Source organism: Cnephaeus nilssonii (assembly GCF_951640355.1).
Source record: "Cnephaeus nilssonii genome assembly, chromosome: 7".
Lineage (NCBI taxonomy): Eukaryota > Metazoa > Chordata > Mammalia > Chiroptera > Vespertilionidae > Cnephaeus > Cnephaeus nilssonii.
The window spans coordinates 17,202,316-17,225,354 of record NC_137078.1 but is presented as its reverse complement, the minus strand read 5'-3'; positions in this window follow the sequence as shown (position 1 = coordinate 17,225,354).

The following is a 23,039-nucleotide window of genomic DNA, read 5'->3' as shown; positions in this document are numbered from 1 at the left end:
GCAAAGCTGTGGAGAAGCAAGCAAGCCGAGGGGAGGAGAAGGGAGGAGCGGAGGCGGGGCCAGGGGAGAAGGAAGGAGAGCAGGCGGGGCTGGGGGAGAAGGGAGGAGCAGAGGTGGGGCCGGGGGCAAAGGAAGGAGAGTGGGCGGGCTGGCAGAAAAGGGAGAAAAGCAGGCAGGCTGGCGGAGAAGGCGGGGCGGGGGAGAAGGGAGGAGCAGAGGCGGGGCCGGGGGCGAAGGAAGGAGAGCAGGCAGGCTGGCGGAAAAGGGAGAAAAGCAGGCAGGCTGGCGGAGAAGGCGGGGCGGGGGAGAAGGGAGGAGCGGAGGCGGGGCCGGGGGAGAAGGAAGGAGAGCGGGCGGGCTGGCGGAGAAGGGAGAAAAGCAGGGGGGCTGGCAGAGAAGGCGGGGCGGGGGACAAGGGAGGAGAGCAGGCGGGGCGGGGTAGAGTGCAGCAGGAAACCCTATTGCAGGATTTTTCCTGCAACGGGAACGCTAGTAATACATATATCTATTAGAACTTACTGTGCAATCCAAGTAATTGGTCAAAGATAACTTCAAGAAGAGTGTGGACTTTCAAATACACCATGGTCCTGAAAAGAGGAAAAATATAATATTTATAAATTTCCGTAATGACCACAACAACCATCTTACCATCTATGGGCACAAAAAGAATGAAGATCTTCACCTGCTTCTGGATTTCAGACATGACTCACCAAGGCTATCTTCTCTATCACAGTCACTATGCAAAGATGGCACTAAGTAGGCAAATATGCTCCCTGATTTGGCTCTAAGTGTCTTATAACCATAAAGTATAAAGGCAGAAAAAAACAGACAATTGTACCAGCACAACCCCAGTTTCCATATGGAATGTTTCACACAGAACCAATATTGTTATACTGATAATTAAAAGAAAGAATCTAGCGGATGTCTCAGCTGTGGACACATCCAAAATCTCAGTGGTATACAAAAATAAGCATATATTTCTCACTCCATGCCTGCTGAGGTTTAGCAGATGTAATCTGGCCTCAACTGGGTCTGGGTCTAAGCTTCAGCTTGGGTCCAGCTTCTTCCATGTATCTCTCATCCTCTCAGAATGCTACTCAAAGCATATTCTCCTCATGATAAAAGGTAGGAGCACAGGAGTGCAAGCCCAACTTTGCCAAGACAAGTTATGTTTCTGCTCAAATTACACCTGATAACATTCATTTGGCCAAAGTGAAACAGATGGGCAAACCTCAAATAAAGGATGGGGAAGAACAGGCCTTCCGTGAGGAGATAAAGCAAATCACAGGGCAAATGGAAAGGTACAATAGTCCTCCCATGGATGAGGTCGGGGGAGAGTGGACATTGGTGAGCAATGATTTTTTTTTTTTAAACTTCACCTGAAGATATTTTCCCATTGATTTTTGGGGAGAGTGGAAAAAAAGGGAGAAAGAGAGACAGGGAGAGAAACTTCCATGTGAGAGAGACACATTGACTGGTTACCGCCTGCATGTGCCCCAACCATCAGATGGAATGGTTGAGATCATTGTCCAAGCCCTGGCCCGTGTTTCTCAGTGGTTAAAGCATTGGCCTGCACACGGAAGAGCTGCAAGTTTGATTCTTGGTCAAGGGCAGTACCTGGGTTGCAGGTGCAATCCCTGGTTGGGACAGCCGAGGTGGCGGCCGCGCTGCAGGGGTTTGCAGATCTGCGCAGGTGCAGGCCTCTGGTGCGCGCATCCTCTGGCCACCCCCCTCGCGTGCCAACGTCCCCCAGCGCGTTGTCACCTACATGTGGGCGCAACAGTCCCGAACCCCGGCACACACACCTTCCCCCCAACCCTGGCGTGCCTACGCCTCCCACATGACATGAGCACGTCCCCTCCAGCAGGCTCACATCCTTTGGAGCGTGTCTGGGTGCTGGGGTGGGCGCCTGTGAGATGACAGTGAGAGGGCGGAGTGGTGATGCCCTGTTGCCGTGGACCCAGTGCAGCGAGGAGATCGCCTCCGTGGGGCTAATGCAGGTGCCGAGGCGGGAGCAGGTGCGGACAGACACACCTGGTGGGCACGGGCGGCCCTCGCTGAGCTGCCTTCAGTCAGCGTTGGAGGTCGGGAACCCAGAGGAGGCGAGGAGTTCCGTCCTCTCAGTGAAAAGGTGGGAGAGTCAGGGCGACTGCAGAGGAGGAATGTGCACTTCGGGTGCTGGCACCCATGAGCGAAGGCTGCCCTGAATGAGCCTCGCTCGCTTGGGGCCTAGCGCACTCCTGCCAGGCAGCAGGTGACAGGACCGCTTTTCCGAGTTAATGAGAGAAAACATTGATTCTCCCGCTGCCCGCAAAGGTGGAAAGCAGAGTGAGGAAACACGCGGGGAGTGAGTGAGGTTCCCTGTCTGGGGGTTCCAAACCCACCATTTGTTCCTTTCACCGCTGACTAGAGGTATACAGGGTGTCCCCCCAAAATGTATACACACCTTGAATACCTACTAATTCCAATGGGTTTAAGTATGAAAAGAAAGAAACAACAATGGAGCTGTCATCTGTTAAAAGTGCGGGCCTAATCCAGCAGTCGGACATCCCCCAAGGGGTCCCGGATTGGAGAGGGTGCAAGCAGGACTGAGGGACACCCTCCCATGCACGAATTTCGTGCATTGGACCTCTAGTAAATATAAATGTTTAAAATAACACATTTGGACAACTCAGTGTGGAAGGTGCAATGAAACTGAGACATTCAAATGTTTCTGGACACAAAATTTAACTCAAGGGAAAACCACATTGACATGCAGGAGCAGTGGAACTTCAGCTTCTAACTTAAATTCAGTTCTGCTGGTCGGCAACGAGCAGATTAAAGGGTCTGGGTAAAGCAGGTGAGAACAAATTCGTAGTGCAAATTGAGCTACTAAGCTCTCTACTTACCATAAACTATATCGCTCAAATTGTGTAGTATGCAGTAAAGTAAATTTTCACCCTTCTGGTCTAAACAAATGGCTGCATGTGTTCTGGTGTGTATTCTGCCACATAAAAGCAGGATGTGAGCTGGTCATGGAGGACTGGGCTGACCTTCCAGGATGTGAAGAATGCATTCTCTTCTCATCTCTTCAGAGGTGGAAGTGAAAGTGGGGTAAGTAGAGTAAATGCTCTTCACTGCTGTTCTGAACTCGGCCCCCACCATTTGCATTCAAGAACAGCGCCATCCAAGAGAGCTCTCCGCAATGACGGGAATGTTCCCTCTGTGCTGCCAATGAAGTAGCCACCAGCCACACGTGACTAGTGAACACTTGACATGTGGTTAATGTGATTTAGAAAATGAATTTCTGATTTTATTGAATTTTAATTAACTTCCATTTAAATAGCTACACGTGGCAAGTGGCTACCATATTTAGATAGCACAAGTCTAGAATTATAGGGTCCTCTGAGCCTCCATACTCTTTTAAGTACCCAAAAGCAGCTCAAATGGCCCCCAGTCTGCAAACTCACACTCTCACTGCCAATAACTTAAGTGCCTAGCAGCAAATGGCAGTATCTTAGCAGCTCTATCAGTTTTCAAAAGAAAAAAAATTCTGCTTCTGGGCAGACATCTGACTGTGTAACTGTTGCAGAGAGACAATTGAGTTCAGAATTATGTGCCACCCTGACTCTACCTGGCAGGTGCCTCCTGTGCTGGCTTTTCTGTCTGCAAACTGGAAAAAGATGACAGGGTTTTAAATGATTAACTCCTCTGGGCCACATTACTTAATTATACAGTACATCCAGGGATAGGCACATGGGTCTTTTATGGTAAATGATATGACGGTCTTAAAAACTCATTAATATGTCATTAACCAAGCAGACATTTACTAATTAAACAATTAGCCCCTCTGTTCTTTTCCTTTGTTCCTCCTAGAGATGCTTGGTTACCCAGATCCCCAATTTAGCAGAAGGTTCCCCTTCTTTTCCCAGAGAAAATCTCTCAGAACACAAACTCTGAGACTAAATGATTCACCATATGTGTTTTTTTTTAAGTTGGCTACAAAAAGAAAATCAAAGCTTATTTCCATAGTATAAAGTAATGTGAATGTTTACTTATTTTAAATAAATCATCTTGATCTGTAAACCAATTTTAAATATATGTGAAATAGCACCCACCGTAACTGGCATAAACACAAAACAGAACAAAACTACATATCCCAGTTAAATAAATACAGAAAGACAAGATTAACAGCTTGAAATGTGCTATTATGATTCATCATATAACATCAATACAAAGAAATGTGCAATGTTCTTAACTTTGTCTCTCAGAAGGTTTTTAGCATCCATTATGCTCTCTGCTAATTTAGGCTTAATCATATGTGTTGTGCTGAAACAATGCTAAACTGCAGTACAAGGGGGATTGTCTAGCACATGAAAATGAAATATAGCAAATGTCTTCTGAAACAGGGTTTGATGTATTAAAAAATAAACATAAAATAGTTTTAGATTCAGAGTAACAATCTCTAAGACCACTCAGAAGCATTAAAACACATGCATACTGTTTCCAGCTATATTTTGGCTATATGTTTTATGGTTCTACTCCACAGTTACCATGACTTTTATAAATATCCTGCTTCCCTAAAGTGTTGAACATTAACAAAGGGTCCAAAGCTGGGTCATGATTAGAATGGTCCAGGTGATGATAAAAGAACACAGTGGAAATGGTGGAGCACAGATGAGAGTTAATTCTAAAGCTGGCACAATTGCTCAGAGTTGGCTGACTGTCTTTTACTTTCCTAGTTTTTCTATTGGCTGCTCTTTCTTCCTCTCATGTAGGTAATAATGTGAGTGAGCATTAACACAATACACTGTTAGATTAACAGAAGAATGTGTCCAGATAAGAACCTCAAAAGATCTAATCTTGTGGAGGACCAGCACGTTGATTATTCCCTCCATGGAATGGGTTTGGATTGGATCTTGAGACCACTTAGAGCTGCACCCAGGGCACCAATAGCACAAAGAAAGCCTACTTCATGGAGGCAATATTGGTTCTCAAACTTTGTCTCAGACCAGAGGCAGCTTTTCATGAAAGTTAATGAAGATTAAACTTCAGGACCACTCACTGGCACAGGCTCTTGTTAGTACTAGGGGTGAGTGCTAGGCTGCTAATAGGAAGCATTCTTTATAAAGATTTCTGGGAAATTGCATAAAGTAATTTCAGAAGACAGAGGCATGAATCTCCAGTGCTTCCATTACTTGTTGAGATTTCATCTCCCTTTCTAAATAAATGTGAACTTTTATATTAATTTGTATTTGTAACTTAGAATACTATTTTTAGAACTCAAATTTTGTAAGCTAAGAATGCACAAAATCTAGAACTACTATGAGCTAACCAACACGTTCACTGCTAAAACTAAATAATGAACCTCCATTATTAGAATCTATTATAAGATGCTATCTGATTTAGCACAAAGTCATATAATATTAATTGTGTGTGTGAGTGTTTAGGAATATTCTGCAAAGAGCATCACAATTTCATTGCTTTTTACCCAATAGAACAAGCCTGGATAACTCTGGTTCCATGTAGAAAATACCTGACTGAAGGACTAAAAGACTTTATTGTCCTCATATCTTTGTCGCTAAGTAGCTATGAGGCCTTGGGAAAGTCAGCATCTCTAGCATTCACTGTGGTCCTCTGTAAAGAGATGGAAAAGTAAAGCATGGGCCAGGTCCTTGGTACTCAAAGTGTGGTCGAAGAAAGGATTTTGAAAATGCAAAATCTCAAGCCCCAATCTAGACCTCCTGAATCAAAATATGCATTTTAAGCAGAGATTCTTATTTACGTTAAAGTTGGAGAAGTGCAAGCACTGGATGGTCACCTTTTAAAGCCCATTTCAAGTCTACAATTTTGATACTGATACATGGAAGTTAACAAAAAAATTAATGTAAACTTTTGTTTAATTTACCTTTCTGTCACTATCCCCTCCTCCCCAAGCACTCCCAAATTTCCTTTATCTTAAAGCCCAATTGCAATATGCCTATCACCCATATTGTTTGATTCGTCTACTCTCTTATTTGCTTAACCATTGTGGTCTTTTATAGCTGCAGTTCAAAGACTGAAGACTCAAGAAATAAATCAATTGAAAATTATATCCAGTCTTTTATTCACAGTGCATTTCTGTAAAAAGCAAAATACAGATTATAGAGTTCAGGTCAAGATGGTAAAGTAGATAAATACTGTATTCACCTCTCTCAAGACTACATCAAAATTGCAAATAAACTACAGAACAACCATTATTTAGAACCACCTGAAGTCTAATTGAACAGAACTCCTATAACTAAGGATATAAAGAAGAAACCATGTCCAGACTGGTAGGAGAGACAGGGATGTGAAATAGGCTGGCCCCACACCCATGAGTGGCAATTAAAAGTCAGAAGGGATACCTTATCTGTGGAGGTCCCCCCTAAGGAGTGAGGTTCCCAGCCCCACTTTAGGTTCCTTAACCCAGGCCTCCAGTGCCAGGAAGAGAAGTCCCAATAACTTCTGGCTATGAAAACAAGCAGGCATTATGGCTGAGTGAGGAGGACTACTGGAGCCCCAGTGAGGAGGACTACTGGAGCCCCAGCAAGTAAGTGTGTACACAGGACCTTTAAGTGTGTACACTTAAAGGTCCTGTGTACACACTTACTTGCTGACAGACCCACTTTCTCTGGGCTCCAGCTATGGGAAAGCAGCTCAAAAAGCACCATAGACATATGGGGAGGAACTGAATTGTCAGACTTCAGGTCAAGAGCAGGAGGGGCAGCTTTCTCCCAGAAGTGCTGGCAGAAGCCATTGCTCTTTTGTTGAGCCCTCCCACCACCCAGTCTGCAGGCACAGGCCCGAGACACATGAGTCTTCATCAACTGGCTAACACCATTGGCCCAGCCATGTGACTCCCTGAGACCCTGCCCCACCCAACATCCAGACCCACCCAAGCCCATCCCAGTGGCTTTTCTATACAGGTGGTTTGTCTTGGCTTATGCTGCGGACTTTCCTAAAATCTCTCAAAGTTCACAAACCTCTAATAAGCAGCTTCTGGCCTTGATGTGCCCCCTACCTCTTGCTAAATAGTCTCAAGCCTGGCAATAATGGCAGACAACCTTGGTTTGCAGGCAGCTTAGCCTCTCCCAGGCACATCCAAGCCCAGCATAAGTAGCAACCATCTGCAAATCACTTTGTAGCTCATACCACACAGCCCCGGCAGGGCACAGGCAGCAGCTGACATTGGCCTGCCCCAGAGACCCTCCCAAGAGGCCCTAGAAACAAAATACCCAATGGCCAACTTCAAACCATACCAGAGTAACACCCAACCACCTCCAAATATGACATACCCAAAGGGCAGACTCGGCAAGCACCACAGCCCGGATGAAGTGACTCCTGCTCCATGGGATCAGCCTCTGCACAACAGCTCCTCCACTGTAGTCACAACTAATTCTCACAGCCAATCAGCCTAAAGGTCAATCCCTCCCATTGGTATGCCAATACCAATCAAGGCTCCATTACAACTGGAAGGATCACACTACCCACACAAGGGACACACCTGGATCAGGGGACCAGGGAGACTGCACCACTGGACCCCACTACGAAGGTCACTCTCCCAAGATGAATGACATAGCAATTCTACCTAATACATAGAAATAAACAGAGGGAGGCAGCAAAATTGAGGAGACAAAGAAACATGACGCAAATGAAAAAAAAAAAAACAAAACAAAACTCCATATATAAAAAATAAATAAAATGGAGATAAGCAATCAGAGTTCAAACACTAGTTATAAGGATGCTCAATGAACTTAGGTGAAGAATAGAATATTTCAGTGAGAACTTCAACATAAAAATGAAGATAGAAAATAACTAGTAGAAATTAAGGCCGAGACCGGTTTGGCTCAGTGGATAGAGCGTCGGCCTGAGGACTGAAGGGTCCCGGGTTCGAATCCGGTCAGGGGCATGTACATTGGTTGCGGGCACATCCCCGGTGGGGGGTGTGCAGGAGGCAGCTGGTCGATGTTTCTCTCTCATTGATGTTTCTGGCTCTCTATCCCTCTCCCTTCCTCTCTGTAAAAAATCAATAAAATATATTTTTTAAAAAAAGAAATTAAGAATATGATAACTGCAATGAAGAATACATTATAGGGAATCAACAGTAGATTAGATTTGGTGAAGTATTAAATCAGCAATTTGGACAGTAAGGTAGCAGAAAACACCCAATCAGAACAACAAAAAGAAAAATAATCCTTCATAATGACAATAGTTCAAGAGGCCTCTGGAAAACATCAAGCATAACAACATTTGCATCATAGGGGTACCAGAAGAAGAAGAGAGAGATCAAGAAATTGAAAAAATATTTTAAGAAACAATGGCAGAAAATGTCTCTAATCTGTAAAATAAAATAGGCATATAAGTCCAGGAAGTAGCATCCCAAACAAGATGAACCCGAAGAGGCCCACACCAAGACACATAAGAATTAATATGACAAAGGTTAAAGACAGAGAGAGAATCTTAAAAGTAGTAGGAGAAAAGCAATGAGTTACTTATTGGGAACTCCCAAAAGACTATAAGCAATTTCTCAACAGAAAAGCTTGGCACACAATATTCAAAGTAAAGAAAAGCAAGGACCTACAACCAAGATTACTTTAGCCAGAAAAACTATCATTTTGAATGGAAGGACAGGTAAAGAACTTCCCAGACAAGAAAAAGCTAAAAGAGTTCACCACCAAACCAGTATTACAAGAAACATTAAAGGGACTTCTTTAAGAAAAATAAGGGAAAAATAAATTAAAAATATATGAGTAATAAAATGACAATAACTACATACCTGTCAATAATTACTTTAAATGTAAGTTGATTAAGTGTTCCAATCAAAAGCTATACAGTGGCTGAATGGATAAGAAAACAAGACTCATATATATGCTGCATATAAGAGACTCAGTTTAGAATGAAAGACACATAGAGACTGAAAGTAAAGGGATGGAAAATAATATTTCATGAAAATGGCAACAGAAAATTAAAATTGGGGTAGCAATACTTATATCAGACAAAATAGGCTTTATTAATTTGAGGAGGCCTTTTTAAAATAAATTTTAATTTTATTTTTTATCTTTATTATTGAAAGTATCACAGATGTCCCCTTTCTCCCCCCAATAACTCCCTCCAGCCACTCCCTCCTCAGAGCCCTTCACTGCACTATTGTCTGTGTCCATGGGTTATACATATATGTATATAAGTGCTTTGATTATTCTCTTCCTACATCCCCCCCCCCCCCACCACCACCACCACCACTTCTGAGATTCTACAGTCTGATCCGTGCTTCTATATCTCTGGACCTATTTTGTTCATGAGTTTATTTTGTTCATTAGCTTTCACCTTTAAGTGAAGTCATGTGATAGTTGTCTTTTTTTGACTGGCTTATTTCACTCAGCATAATACTCTCCAGGTCCCTCCATGCTATCTCAAAGGGTAAGAGATAGACTTTAAAACAAAAGCTATAATGAGATAAAGAAGGACTCAGCGATTCCATTCTGGGTATTCATCCAAAGAAACCCAAAACACTAATTGGAAAATATCCATGCATCCCTATTTTTGTTGCAGCATTGTTTACAGTAACCAAGATATAGAAGCAACCTAAGTGTATTGATATACAAATTGATAATAAAGAGGTGATGCATATATACAATAGAATATTACTCAACTGTAAAATAGAATGAAATTGTGCCATTTGCTACATGAATGTACTTAGAGGTTGTTATGCTAAGTGAAATAAGTCAAACATAGAAAGATAAATACCATATGATTTCATATATATATATATATATATATATATATATATATATATATATGGAATCTCAAAAAACAATATAAATGAACAAACAAAAAAGAAACAAACTCATAGATACAGAGAACCATTTGATAGTTGCCAGATGTGAAGGGGTAGAGGGGAATGGTTAAAAAAGGGGGAGGTAATAAGATGTGCAAATTGCCAGTTATAAAAACAGTCACTGGGATGTAAAGTACAGATACAGTCAATGGTATTATACTGGTAACTAGAGGCCCAGTGCACAAAATGCATGCACTCAGGAGGGAGGGGGTCCCTCAGCCCAGCCTGCACCCTCTTGCAGTCCGGGAGCCCTATGACCAATCACCCCACAGAGGGAGGCCCCCCCACCTGCCACAGTGCCACCAGTCAGGTAGCCAGGGCTCTATGATCAGTCGCCCCACAGAGGGAGGCCCTGCCCACCCACCATAGCCCACCAGTCAGTGAACTGGGCCTCCCTTTTAGGGGCGATCAATCGTGGAGCCTCCCAATCAATCACCCCACAGAGGGTGGCCTGGGTCTCCCTCTTTGGGGCAATCACGGAGTCCCCCCAATCAATCACCCCACCAGCTGGTGGCCTGGGCCTCCCTCTGTGGGGTGATGGCGTGCCCCCCAACCAATCACATTGCACCTGCCTTGGCTAGCCGGGCGCCAGTGCATGTCATAGCGTGGTTGTCCAGTCGTTCTGCTGTTTAGCTGTTCGGTTGATTTGCATATTATGCTTTTATTATCATAGACTAGAGGCCTGGTGCACAAAATTCGTGCATGGAGGGGGAGGGTCCCTCAGCCCAGCCTGCACCCTCTCCAATCTGGGATCCCTCTCACAATCCAGGACTGCTGGCTCCCAACTGCTTGCCTACCTGTCTTCCTAATTGCCCCTAACTGCTTCTACCCGCCAGCCTGATCACCCCCTAACCACTCCCCTGCCAGCCTGATTGATGCCTAACTGCTCCCCTGCCAGCCTAATTGCCCCTAACTGCCCTCCCCTGCAGGCCTGGTCCCACCCAATTACTCTCCCCTGCAGGCCTACATCCCCCCCAACTGCTGGTCATTTGCAGTGGCCATCTTGTGTCCACATGGGGGCAGCCATCTTGTGTGTTGGAGTGATGGTCAATTTGCATATTACTCTTTTATTAGATAGGATAGCTATGTATGGTGTCAGATGGGTACTAGACTTATTGTAATTATTACTTCATAAGTTATACAAATATCTAATCACCATGTTGTACACCTGAAATTAATATATTATATGTCAACTGTTATTGAAAAATAAAAAAGCTATTTTCAAAAATAGAGGTTATAATTCCATTCATAGACATTTCTTCATGTCTCTCTCTGTCTCTCTCTGTCTCTCTCTCTCTCTCTCTCTCTTTCTCTCTCTTTCTCTCTCTCTCTCATAATAATGTCTCCTCACTTTGGAAGAAAATTATATCAAAAGTCACTCATACTAAAACAAACTTAAGAGGTAGAATGTTTGAAACTATGGCTCAAGTTTTCAGTTACAAGCCTTTTCTTAGTACTAACTAAACCCCTCAAAACCACTGGGTTGTATTGGTTAAAGAACTCTGTTAATCACATGGACTATAAGTTTATAAGAAAATGTTTATAAAAGAAAATGTAATCCTGCAAAAGGTTATATTTCTTGTTTGTGCAACTAACAGGTACTCACTTGCATAAGTAGCTATTCTTACATTACATGCACACAGGCTTAGAGATAATTTAAGAGCTCTAATCAGTGTCTACTTTGAATAACTTTGATCCCTAAGGAGGGAAATGGACGTCATCAATAAACTGGGTTCTGACTTGCATTAGCCATGGATTCAGAGAATCATGAGCTCAGATTCCAGTAAATACCTGTAAAACAGGAGAAAAGCCATTCGACATTTCAACACTGAAAAACATTTGTGTGAGAAACTTTTTCATAAAGAGGAGATCAATCTCCCATCACTGACTGAAGACAAAATTAATTACCACAGTTGGCAGAAGATAAATGGTTTAATGTACAAAATTGTGTAATTATAGCAGCTGCAGAGCTGAAAACCAGCTCCTAACTTTGAACCTCAACCCCAACTTGACATTTCTCCCCACCTTCAGTTCTGCCACTAGCAAGCATGTTGAAAGTTCCCTGGTCTTGCCTCTATAATTGTACGTTGGGGTTCATAAGTAATAATTGGCTCCATTGCGTACATGAAACCTTATCATCCTCTGGTTTGCTAAAGGTATTCTATATCATCTTTTGAAGTGTTGAAATCTCCAGAGAGGAAAATTTGCTAGGGGATGGTACTGTTATGGCAACAAAATTAAGTCTGTCACAACATGTCAAATTAACCACCTTCCTAAGGACTGGCATCAGAGCCAAGTTCAGATATGGACAAATATTCAGTATCAATTTCTTAAATGTCACTTTAGGCTTGAGTAAAACCAAGGTAAACATCACAATTTATCTCAGCTTTCCGATGTTTACTCCAGAACAACACTGGCTGGAAAACAAGAGGTTAAGAACTAAAGAAATGCTTCAAGCAAGGGTTTTTCCTCTGCCTTTATAAGCAGCAAAGAAGGTTGTCAGTTAGGCTCTGTGGAGATTTGGGTTCTCCCTTTGAAGCCAAGAGGAAAGTTTTTAATCTTGTGTTTAATTTTAATCCTTTAAAATATGTAAGTGATTTAGAAATGTACAAGTGAAATTTGGCAGAAGACCCTACTGGTAGAAGTAAAGCTGTTTCTTTCAACTCTCCTATAATAAAGGAGTTCAAAACTGGCCACCTAAACTATCTAGATACCTCAACCACAAGCTGCAATCTAGTGATTTTAAAAGTTCCCCTTATCAAAAATGTTTGCAAAAGTGAAGCACATGTTTCAGACAAGGAAAGCCACAGGTCACTAGCAAAGAAATAGCCTCATGCTTGAACACTTATTTACATACTAGAGGCCTGGTGCATGAATTCATGCACTGGTGGGGTCCAGTTGGCTCACCCGATTAGGAGTGGGGCCGGCCGGGGTGAGGGGCCACGATTGTTCCACTCATTCTGGTCATTCTGCCATTCAGTCACTGGGATTTTATTATATAGGATCAGTCAGCTCAGACAGCCATAAAAAATATCATAAATTTGTGTGGCTTAAACAACAGAAATGTATTTTTTACACAGTTCTGGAAGCTGGAATTTGGGGCCAGGGTACCAGCATAGCATCGTCTCACACACCAGAAAGTGATGGATCGATTGCCAGTCAGGGCACATGCCCAAGTTGCAGATTCAATACCCAATCCAGTGAGTGCAGGAAACAATGGAACAACATTTCTCTCTCTCTCCCTTCTTCTCCCTGAGATCAGTTAAAATGAATGATCCTCCTATCTAATAAAGAGTAATATGCAAATTGACTGTCACTCCAACACACAAGATGGCTGCGCCCATGTGGTCAAAGACGGCTGCCCCCATGTGGACACAAGATGGCTGCCACAAGATGGCCAGCAGGAGAGGGCAGTTGGGAGGGACCAGGCCTGCAAGGGAGGGCAGTTGGGGGCAATCAAGCCTGCAGGGGAGGGCAGTTAGGGGTGACTGGGTCGGCAGGGGAGGGCAGTTGGAAGGGACCAGGCCTGCGTGAGGGCAGCTGGGGGGGAACCAGGCCAGCAGGGGAGGGTAGTTAGGGGTGACCAGGCTGGCAGGGAAGGGCAGCTGGGGGGGACCCAGGCCTGCAGGGGAGAGCAGCTGGGGGGGACCAGGCCTGCAGGAGAGGGCAGCTGGGGGGAGGACCAGACCAGCAGGGGAGAGCAGTTAGGGGCAATGAGGCTGGCAGGGGAGGGCAGTTAGGGGTGACCGGGTCGGCAGGGGAGGGAAGTTGGGGGGAACCAGGCCAGCAGGGGAGGGCAGTTAGGGGTGACCAGGCTGGCAGGGAAGGGCAATTAGGGGCAATTGGGCTGGCAGGGGAGCAGTTAGGCATCAATCAGGCTGGCGGGGGAATAGTTAGGGGGTGATCAGACTGGCAGGCAGAAGCGGTTAAGAGCAATCAGGAAGGCAGGCAGGCGAGCAGTTGGGAGCCAGCAGTCCTGAATTGTGAGAGGGATGTCCCAGATTGGAGAGGGTGCAGGCTGGGCTGAGGGACCCACACCACCATAAATAAATAATGTTCTATAAGTATGGTTTTAGTAAATAAATAATGTTCTATAAGTATGGTTTTAACAGGAAAGACATTAGTGATCTATGAAGTGAAAAACTTGTTATAACACATGTATACAGCATGACCCTATTTTGTTAAAAAATATTTATTGATTTCAGAGGAAGGGAGAGGGAGAGATAGATAGAAACATCAATGATGAGAATCATTTATCAGCTGCCTCCTGCCTACCCCTACTGAGGATCAAGCTTGAAACCTGACTGGGAATCATATCATGACCTCCTGGTTCATAGATCGATGCTCAATCACTGAGCCCCACCAGTCGGGCCCCATTTTTATCAATACCAGGCACATGAGGTACATTGGCAATATCTCACTCCTAGACGAAAGTCTGAAATTGCCCAAACTCCTCTGCAGCTAGGTTTCTGGGTATGAATTCATTTCTGCCGATTGGATGCGCTTGCACAATATTTTGAAGGCAGAAGTGGGGCAGAGGCATCTTCCCGCGGTTTGGGCTGTTTGCTGCTGGTGATCATGTTTGCAGAGATGTGGAGGTTTTCTGCAGCGGAATCCAGGCTGTGCAGAGGCAGTTGTGGCAGAGGCAGTGCCCAGTGACCTGTTTTGTGGGAGCTGGAGGGCACTTGCAGGGGCATCAATTTCCCAATCCCCTGGTCACAGCTGTGCCAGTGTCCTAGAATTTAAATGTGGCTGAGGGGGCAGCTCCTCCTGCTGGGCAGGGAGTCTTTCCTGGGGGCCCAGCCTAATACCCACTCCTCCAGCTCTCTGATGATTTCCCAATCACCAATTCCCTGTTCTAAATTCTTTCCTGCCTAAAATAGCAAAGATCTAAAAACATTTTGGATCTTCTACTTTCAACAAAAACAATGCTGCACAGGGTCAAGTCTGAGAAGTGGGTGAGGTGTTGTGGAAGGCTCCCTTCTTTGAGTCTCAGCTTCCTCTTCTGTAGAACCGAGACCAAAGATTATCTGTTCATAGTTACTGAAGACCGTGGCCTCTGTATTTTCAAAAGATGGCCACAACATTTCCCATCCCTCCTGTGGCCTGGCCACTTTCCGCCACGTCCTCTCTCTTGAAGCAGGACTGACCTCTGATGCGCTGGTAGCCAGTACACTGGTTGCCCTCAGAATTCCAAGGCCAAGGCCAAAAAAGTGCTGTGCTGCAGCCCCGCCCACTCTGTCAAGGTTTCCAGCTCCAGCCTTGCTCACCTGGCTCGCTTCCCCTCCGGTCTGCAACTCAGCATCTCACTGCACACCATGGCCCACCTGCTGGTGCTGTGGGCTCCAGTGGGTGGGGTAAGAGGTCAGGTCAGGCCTCACGCCTCCTAGCTCCTGTGTACTGCTGCCCCTTGCACTCCATGGCCCCTATTCCTACCACTGTTCCAACCAGAGCCAGACACCTGGGTGTTGTGCACAGCCCCGCGGGGACTGCTGTGGCCACCAGGAAAGCCTCCTCACCCCATCCTCGACTTGGGCGCCCTGATCCCAGGTCCACTTCCACCAAAGGAGAGCTTTGCCCATGCAGCTGCCTGAGACCGAGCACCTCCAAGGTCCCTGGACCCTAAATTTCTGCCAGCTAAGGTGGTTGACTGGCCGGCCCCACCCTGATCGGGGTGTTAGAGGCGATCTGGTCCAGATCAGGCAGGTTGGCTGCCGCAGTGCATGTCATAGCCACCAGTCGTTCTGGTCATCCTGGTTGTTTCGCTGTAACGGTTGCTGGGTTTTTATATATATAGTTATAGATTGGTTAGTTTTTCCTCAAAGAAAGAAAATACTCGTCATAATTTTTAGGAAAGGTTTCTTATTCAAAGGAATTTATCTGTTCAGGGTCAAACATTTACAAGTTACTATTTGTGAACCTCAAGTCAATCATTTTTATATACAGCTGTATATTCATCAGATTCTCGTATTACTTGCACCAATTAACAGAAGTTAGGTTTTAATCAATAGTGGTATACTTGTGCAGATAATGGTTGTTCCAGTTACTATTTCTACATGAAGAAAAAATAAACACTCCACACTTAGTGGTATAAAACAACCATCATTTATTATGCTTTAGAATTCTGTAAGCCAGAACTTCAGAAAAGGTGCAGTCGGGAAGCATTGCCTCTGCTCCTGATATCTGGGCACTCAGCTAAGGAGGCTCAAGGCTACAGGAAACTGGCCATCTGAGACTGGTCATGTGGAGGCCCATGTGCACATGTGTATCGTGGCTGATGCTGGCTGTCAACTGAACTCCAATTGAGGCTGTTGACCAGAACACCTACATGTGGCCTCCCCATTGGCTTGTTAGGCTTCCTTCCAACATGGTTGTTGGATTTTAAGTTGAGGCTCCAAGAGACAGGAAGTGGAAGCTGCCGGTTTCCTAAGGCCTGGGCCCAGAAACTGACATGGCCTCACTTTTATTGATGAGTTACAGAGTCCAGATTCAAGGTTATATATACCACACCTCTCACTGGGAGGCACATCAAGACTTTGTGGACCACAGTCGTACATTTATGCCCTCATCTAAGACATGTTGTTGGCATTTGTTTTAGACTTCTATCCATTTCAATTAATTTTGTCTCTCTGATATCTATTAAATTTCTCATTGCCCACAACTTTCCATTAAGCTGTAGCTCTTGTCTCCTACACTATCCTCAACACTATTCTACTTCCTCATGATCCACCCAGTTCACAACCTGATACCAAATCCTCAAATTCTTGTCCTAACCTAGTGGGAACCAGTCATTAGCATGGAATTAATGATACTTGTTAGATGAGAAGAAAAAGAAATATGGGCTACACTAAAGCAGGAACCTGAAAGAAGGCAGGTAAAAATTGAATAGAAGAACTTCACATTGTCACTGAGATTCAATATAAACAAGTCATTCCAGAGATTTCTAGAAACCAATACAAATCTAGTTCACTACTTAGTGTTAACTTATTATAAAGTTGAGTGTTAATTGGCCCAAATAAATTGTCATTGCCCATTTTCACATAGTAGAAGTAATGAGAACTTTATGAAAATCATATAAAAATAAAACAAAATGTCTAAAGACATGATTTTCAAACATTTTTAAATTGAAATTTTCACCTAGTAGAGATGATAAAAAATATGTAATATAATTTAATATGTATTTTCTTAGGTGGAAATGTATAATGCTTGCTTACTATATCACTAATCAATAAAGATAGTAAGACAGCATTTTTGTAAACAAAAAGTATAATGGAAAGTTATGAATGATTACAGCAGCCCCACCAATCTTACCTATGTATGATATTTTATTGCTTTTTATGTTTGTTTGTATGTTTTTACTTCTTTTTTCACTTTTGCTTTTGTTTTGGGAAGTTTATTTCTTCTTTTTGTTGCATATTATCAAGAAAATACTTGACTCACCACCTTTGGAAAGAGTGAGTGCAGGATTTTTAAGCTATCTGCACCTTTTTACACAATATAATCCCTGTTTCATACATGTTCTCTGATGTAGATATAAATTGCTTTCTCTATTCCTTTTTGAATGCCAGACTGGTGTTTCTTTTGAATGTGATAATGTGCAGGTGACTATAGAAGCAGTTTAGCTTTCCATGGGTTATATTTTGGAACTTAATGTTGAAACTTTAGATTTAAGGAGCTCTTATTAGCATCTGAGATTCTATGACCACCTGGTTATTATATTTGTATTAAAAAAGAAAGTGAATCAATTCATTAAGAGCAGTGATCATTTTTGGGAGTGTAGAGGGAAATTCGGGACACTGCCTTGCAGTGTTGGATAAGTCATGAGTATCCACAGCACAATGTGAGTTCAATAAATTGAGAAAGTTTAACAATCTCCTTAGAAATATTGTAAACTAGAAATCAGTCTTAACCTTCACTTCATGGAAATCTTGAGAAATTAGAGTTCTTTCTGGTGGGGAAGAGAAGCTTGGTCTAATTGGAGGTCTATGTACAGTTCCACCAGCAAACACTAAATCCATTGGAGATTTGTTTGTTGCTGTGGTTTTTAAATTTTTTGTAGACTCTAGTATGAGGTTATTCCAGGGACAAATGAAAAGATCTTTATATTGATCTTTGATTCAGAGTATGCCACTGAAATATCCTAAAGGAGGAGAGCCTTGGAAGTAGGCAAATGCCAGATTGTTTGGCCCTGTAGGGTCCAACAGTTGGAATGCTTTGCAGATGCAAAGCCCCAAGGCCTCTATTCTGTGGCAGAATACTGCACTCTCCTAGAGAGAGAAAATAATAGAGTGGAGGATGTGTAGGTCAGAAAGATAATTCTTTCATTGGCCATCCCACAGAAGAAGAGGAAGTTAACATAGAGGATCAGGATGGTAAGGATATACTGAAGCATTTTAGATTTCATCACTGGGTCAGGACTGCATTCTGTGGGGAGTGGGTGAGGGTGTAAGAGAGAGAAAATAAGACAGAGAAAGAGAGAAAGAGAGAGAGATAGAAAGAGAGAGTGTGAGAGAGATAGAGAGAGAAGCAATCTATCTGAGGGCTCCTGGGAGATCCTGCTCAGGCTCTTTTGCTGTATTTTCATCAGTTCCTTACCTCTGGAAATTTAATGTCTACTGGGTCCTTTAGATGTGGTCTTTCAAAAGGTCCCCAGTGTCCCTCAGAAGAGGTCTTCTGACTTCTCCTATTTGTTACTGCTCAGTACCTAGTTGATTTCACTTAGCCCAATGGCTTTATATGATGAGGACTTTCAATTTTAGATTACCAGTTTGGATCTCTTCTTATGTGCTCATCTCATATTTTCAGCTGCCTAATTGAAATCCCCACGGGATGCTTAATAGATATCTTGAAATCAACATTTCCAGAATCAATGAGGTGATTACTCCTTCTCCTGAGGTAAGAGTCACCCCCCCCCCCCCTCTATTTGTGAGGGTAAATAGATTCCTCAACCTCGATCAAACACCTCTAGGCCAAACCAGTTTGAAAACTGTGCCCACCAATTTGCTTCTGGGCATCAAGACTACTCACAATAGAGTTACTGTGACTGCCTCCAGCACCTCAGGCTTCCGCTGTATGTGAATCACAGACTGAACTCCAGACTGCCCTGGATTTATAAACAAAGGAGACACGCCCACATCTCCTTCACATGTGATTAAACAGGAAGGTGTGTTGTTCTAGCCAGTTTGGCTCAGTGGATAGAGTGTTGGCCTGTGGACCAAAGGGTCCAGGGTTTGATTCCAGTCAAGGGCAAGTACTTTGGTTGCAGGCTTCTCCCTGGCCTGGGCCCTGGTTGGGGCACATGCAGGAGGCAACCAATTGATGTGTTTCTCTCACATTGATGTTTCCCTCTCTCTTCCACTCTCTCTAAAAGATCAATGGAAAAATATCCTCAGGTGAGGATTAACAACCCAAAAAAGCAGGTGTGTTGATCATACCCACATACCAACCATGGATATGATAATTCAAGTGATAAAATATGACATAGCACAGTCCTAATAAATACTATGACAATGAATTCCCATAAGTATGTCTATGTGTGACTATATGTCAACATGAATATCAGAGCAATGGCTAATATCTAGTAAAACTGATAAATATTCTAGCTGCTGCTAGAAAAAATGTGACAAATTGCTACTCCAATTCTTAAAATGTTTATAGAAACACAAGCCTTTTGTTGAAAGCGATAAAAAATACTGGGTACTATTTCAGATAATTAACATACACATAGGTTTGGGAATTTCTTATATAATTCAAGGGTTTTGTGAAAGTCCTAAAGGTCTAGATACCAAGAAAAGGACTGGTGAGTTTAATTAGCATGTGCACTAAACTTGGTTATCTCTGCACTTGGGGAATATAAAGCCTTAATAAAAATATCTAACTGAAGACATGAGGTGAATAAAACTTTTCCAGTGAAGAGAAGAAAATTGGAACCACCATGATGATATAGAAACAGGCAAGAACTTCATGTGGCAATAAAGCTGCCAGTATTGCTTCCAATGTGGGATCTGGCCATGGTTAATCAAATTAGCAAATATTTAAATCAGTTTATTGTATGATATTAACTTTTGTCTCTCAGTCTTTGGATAATTATTGCCTGCATAACATCTCTTTTATAGAACTTTTACTGTCTGCCTTTATAAAAACTAGAGGCCCGAGCACTAAAATTCATGCAGGAGTAGGCCATCCTTCCCCCAGCTGCTGGGACCTGGGCTTCCCTCCTCCAGCCGCCTGCAGGCACCTGGGATCTGGGCTGGCTTCCCTCCGGCCCCAACTTGGTCAAAAAGGATGTCCAGAATGATGTCTGAAAGACGTCCAGTCTAATTAGCATATTACCCTTTTATTATTATAGATGTTTGCTTGTGCCTTCTCAACTCATTCCACCTCATCTTACACATCACCTTAAACATAGTTAATGTTCCATAAACGTTTGTTAAATCTAATAAAAGGTAGTTATCCCAAGTCACATAAGCCACCAGAGACAGAGCTGTAACCCAAAACATGCTTGTCTAGGACAATTCCAACTTTCCATACATCATGCTACATTTATGTGCCCAATCCATGAAGTGCAGCAACACACGATATGCTCATTTAATTTTTTAAAACTGAAAACACTTTTAGATATTTACTCACTATCAGTTTAAAATGGAGCACATCTAGGCTAGGTGAGCTATTTCCTGACAGCATTCTGTCACTGATCCTGCTTCTCGACTTTCCATAGTCAGGGCTTGGAGATATGGACATCCACACATATCACTGGAGGAACTTACTCTACGCTTGTTTTATGATGTTTATATTCATTCATTATGAAAATCTTTGGCAAAATTTGGACAATGGACTTTAATAATATAGCAATCAGGACAAAATACAAGATCATAAAAGGCTGAAGTCAACCACTGAGGTACTGAGGTTGATGATTTTACAGAGTTTGGTATGGGGCATTTATAATAAAAAGTAGGGTGTTTACAATTCATTCATCATTCAGCAATTTGAAGAAAGAAGAGGGAAGAGAGAGAAAGGAAAGGAGAAAGTGAAAGATCAAGAGTGAGCGAGTGAGAGAGAGAGAAACAGAAGCAGAAAGAGAAACAGAAGCAGAAAGAGAAACAGAAGGAGAAGAAGGAGAAGGAGAAGGAAAAGGAGAAGCAGAAGAAGAGGGATGAGGAACAGATGGAGAAGGAGAAACAGAAGGAGAAGGAGAAACAGAAGGAGAAAGAGAAGGAGAAAAGAAGGGAGTCAAAAATCAAGAAATGGTGTGTTCACTGACAATGGTATTGTGGCTACCAGAGGGAAACAGGGAGGGGGAGGATAAATAGGATAAAGGCCCTGGCCAGTGAGACTCGGTAGGGTATTTTTCCAGTGCACCAAAAAATTGCTGGTTCCATTCCTGGTCTGGGCATGTGCCCAGGTTGCCGGCTCAATCGCCAGTGTGGGGCATGCAGGAGGCAGATGATTGATGTTTCACACTCACATATATGTTTCTCTCTCTCTCTCTCTCTCTCTCTCTCTCTCTCTCCCCCCTTCCTCTCTCTCTAAAAATCAATTTAAAAATATTTTATTTTCTTTTCAAAAAATGGGCAAAGGGGGTCAAATATAAGATGATGGAAGGAAACTAGACTTTGGGTGGTGGTCATACAATGCAATATACAGGTGATCCTATATAATAAAGAGGTAATATGCAAATTGACCATCACTCCAACACACAAGATGACCGCCCCCATGTGGTCAAAGATGACTGCCCCCATGTGGACACAAGATGGCCACCACAAGATGACCAGCATGGGAAGGCAGTTGGGGGTGATCAGGCCAGCAGGGGAGGGAAGTTGGGAGGGACCAGACCTGCAAGGGAGGGCAGTTGGGGGTGACCAGGCCTGCAGGGGAGGGCAGCTGGGGGGGGACAAGGCCTGCAGGGGAGGGAAGTTTGGGGGGACCCAGGCCTGCAGGGGAGGGCAGTTAGGGGGACCCAGGCCTGCAGGCGAGGGCAGTTTGGGGGGACCAGGCCTGCAGGGTAGGGCAGTTAAGGGTGACCAGGCTGCCAGGGGAGGGCAGTTAGGGGCAATCGGGCAGCAGGGGAGCAGTTAGGCATCGATCAGGCTGGCAGGGGAGTGGTTAGGGGGTGATCAGGCTGGCAGGCAGAAGCGGTTAGGGGCAATCAGGCAGGCAGGCAAGCGGTTGGGAGCCAGCAGTCCTGGATTGTGAGAGAGGTCCCAGATTGGAAAGGGTGCAGGCTGGGCTGAGGGACACACACACACACACACACACACACACACACCGTGCGTGAATTTCATGCACCGGGCCTCTAGTATATTATAAAATTTTACACCTAAAACTTAAAAAAGAAGATTTTTGTTTTATTTATGTTTTATTAAATTTATGGGGTAACATTGGTTAATATGATCATATAAGTTTCAGGTATAGCTTTCTATGTAACAAGATCTGTATATTGCACTGTATGCCCACCACCCAAAGTGAAATCTTCTCCCATCATCATATATGAGGCCCCTTCTCCTTTCACCCCCTTCCCTCTGGCAATCATCACACTTCTGTTTGTGTCCATAAGTTTCAGTTTGATATCCCACATATGAGTGAAATCATATGGTTCTTAGCTTTTTCTGATTGACTTTTATTTCACTTAGCATAATATTCTCAAGGTCCATCCATATTGTTGCAAATGACACTATGTCAAACTAAAAAGCTTCTGTGCAGCAAAAGAAACTGAGAACAATACAAAGAGGCAGCCAACCAAACGGGCAATGATATTTGCAAACAGTAGTTCCAACAAATGTTTAATTTCCAAAATATATGAAGAACTTATAAAGCTCAATACCAAATAAACAAACAACCCAATCAAAGAGTGGGCAGAGGAACTGAAAATACAGTTCTCCCAAGAAGATATAGGAACATCCAATAGATATATGAGAAAATGTTCAACTTCACTAGCAATTAAGGAAATGCAAATCAAACCTATAATAAAATACCACCTCACACCTGATAGAATGGCTATTATCAACAAGATAAGCAATAACAAGTGTTGGAGAGGTTGCGGATAAAAGGGAACCCTGCTGGAGGGAGTGTAGACTGGTACAACCACTATGGAAAGCAGTCTGGCGATTTCTCAAAAAATTAAGAATAGAGCTACCATATAATCCAGCAATCCCTATTCTGGGTATATACCCCACAACTCAAAAACATTTATTCAAAAAATATCTGC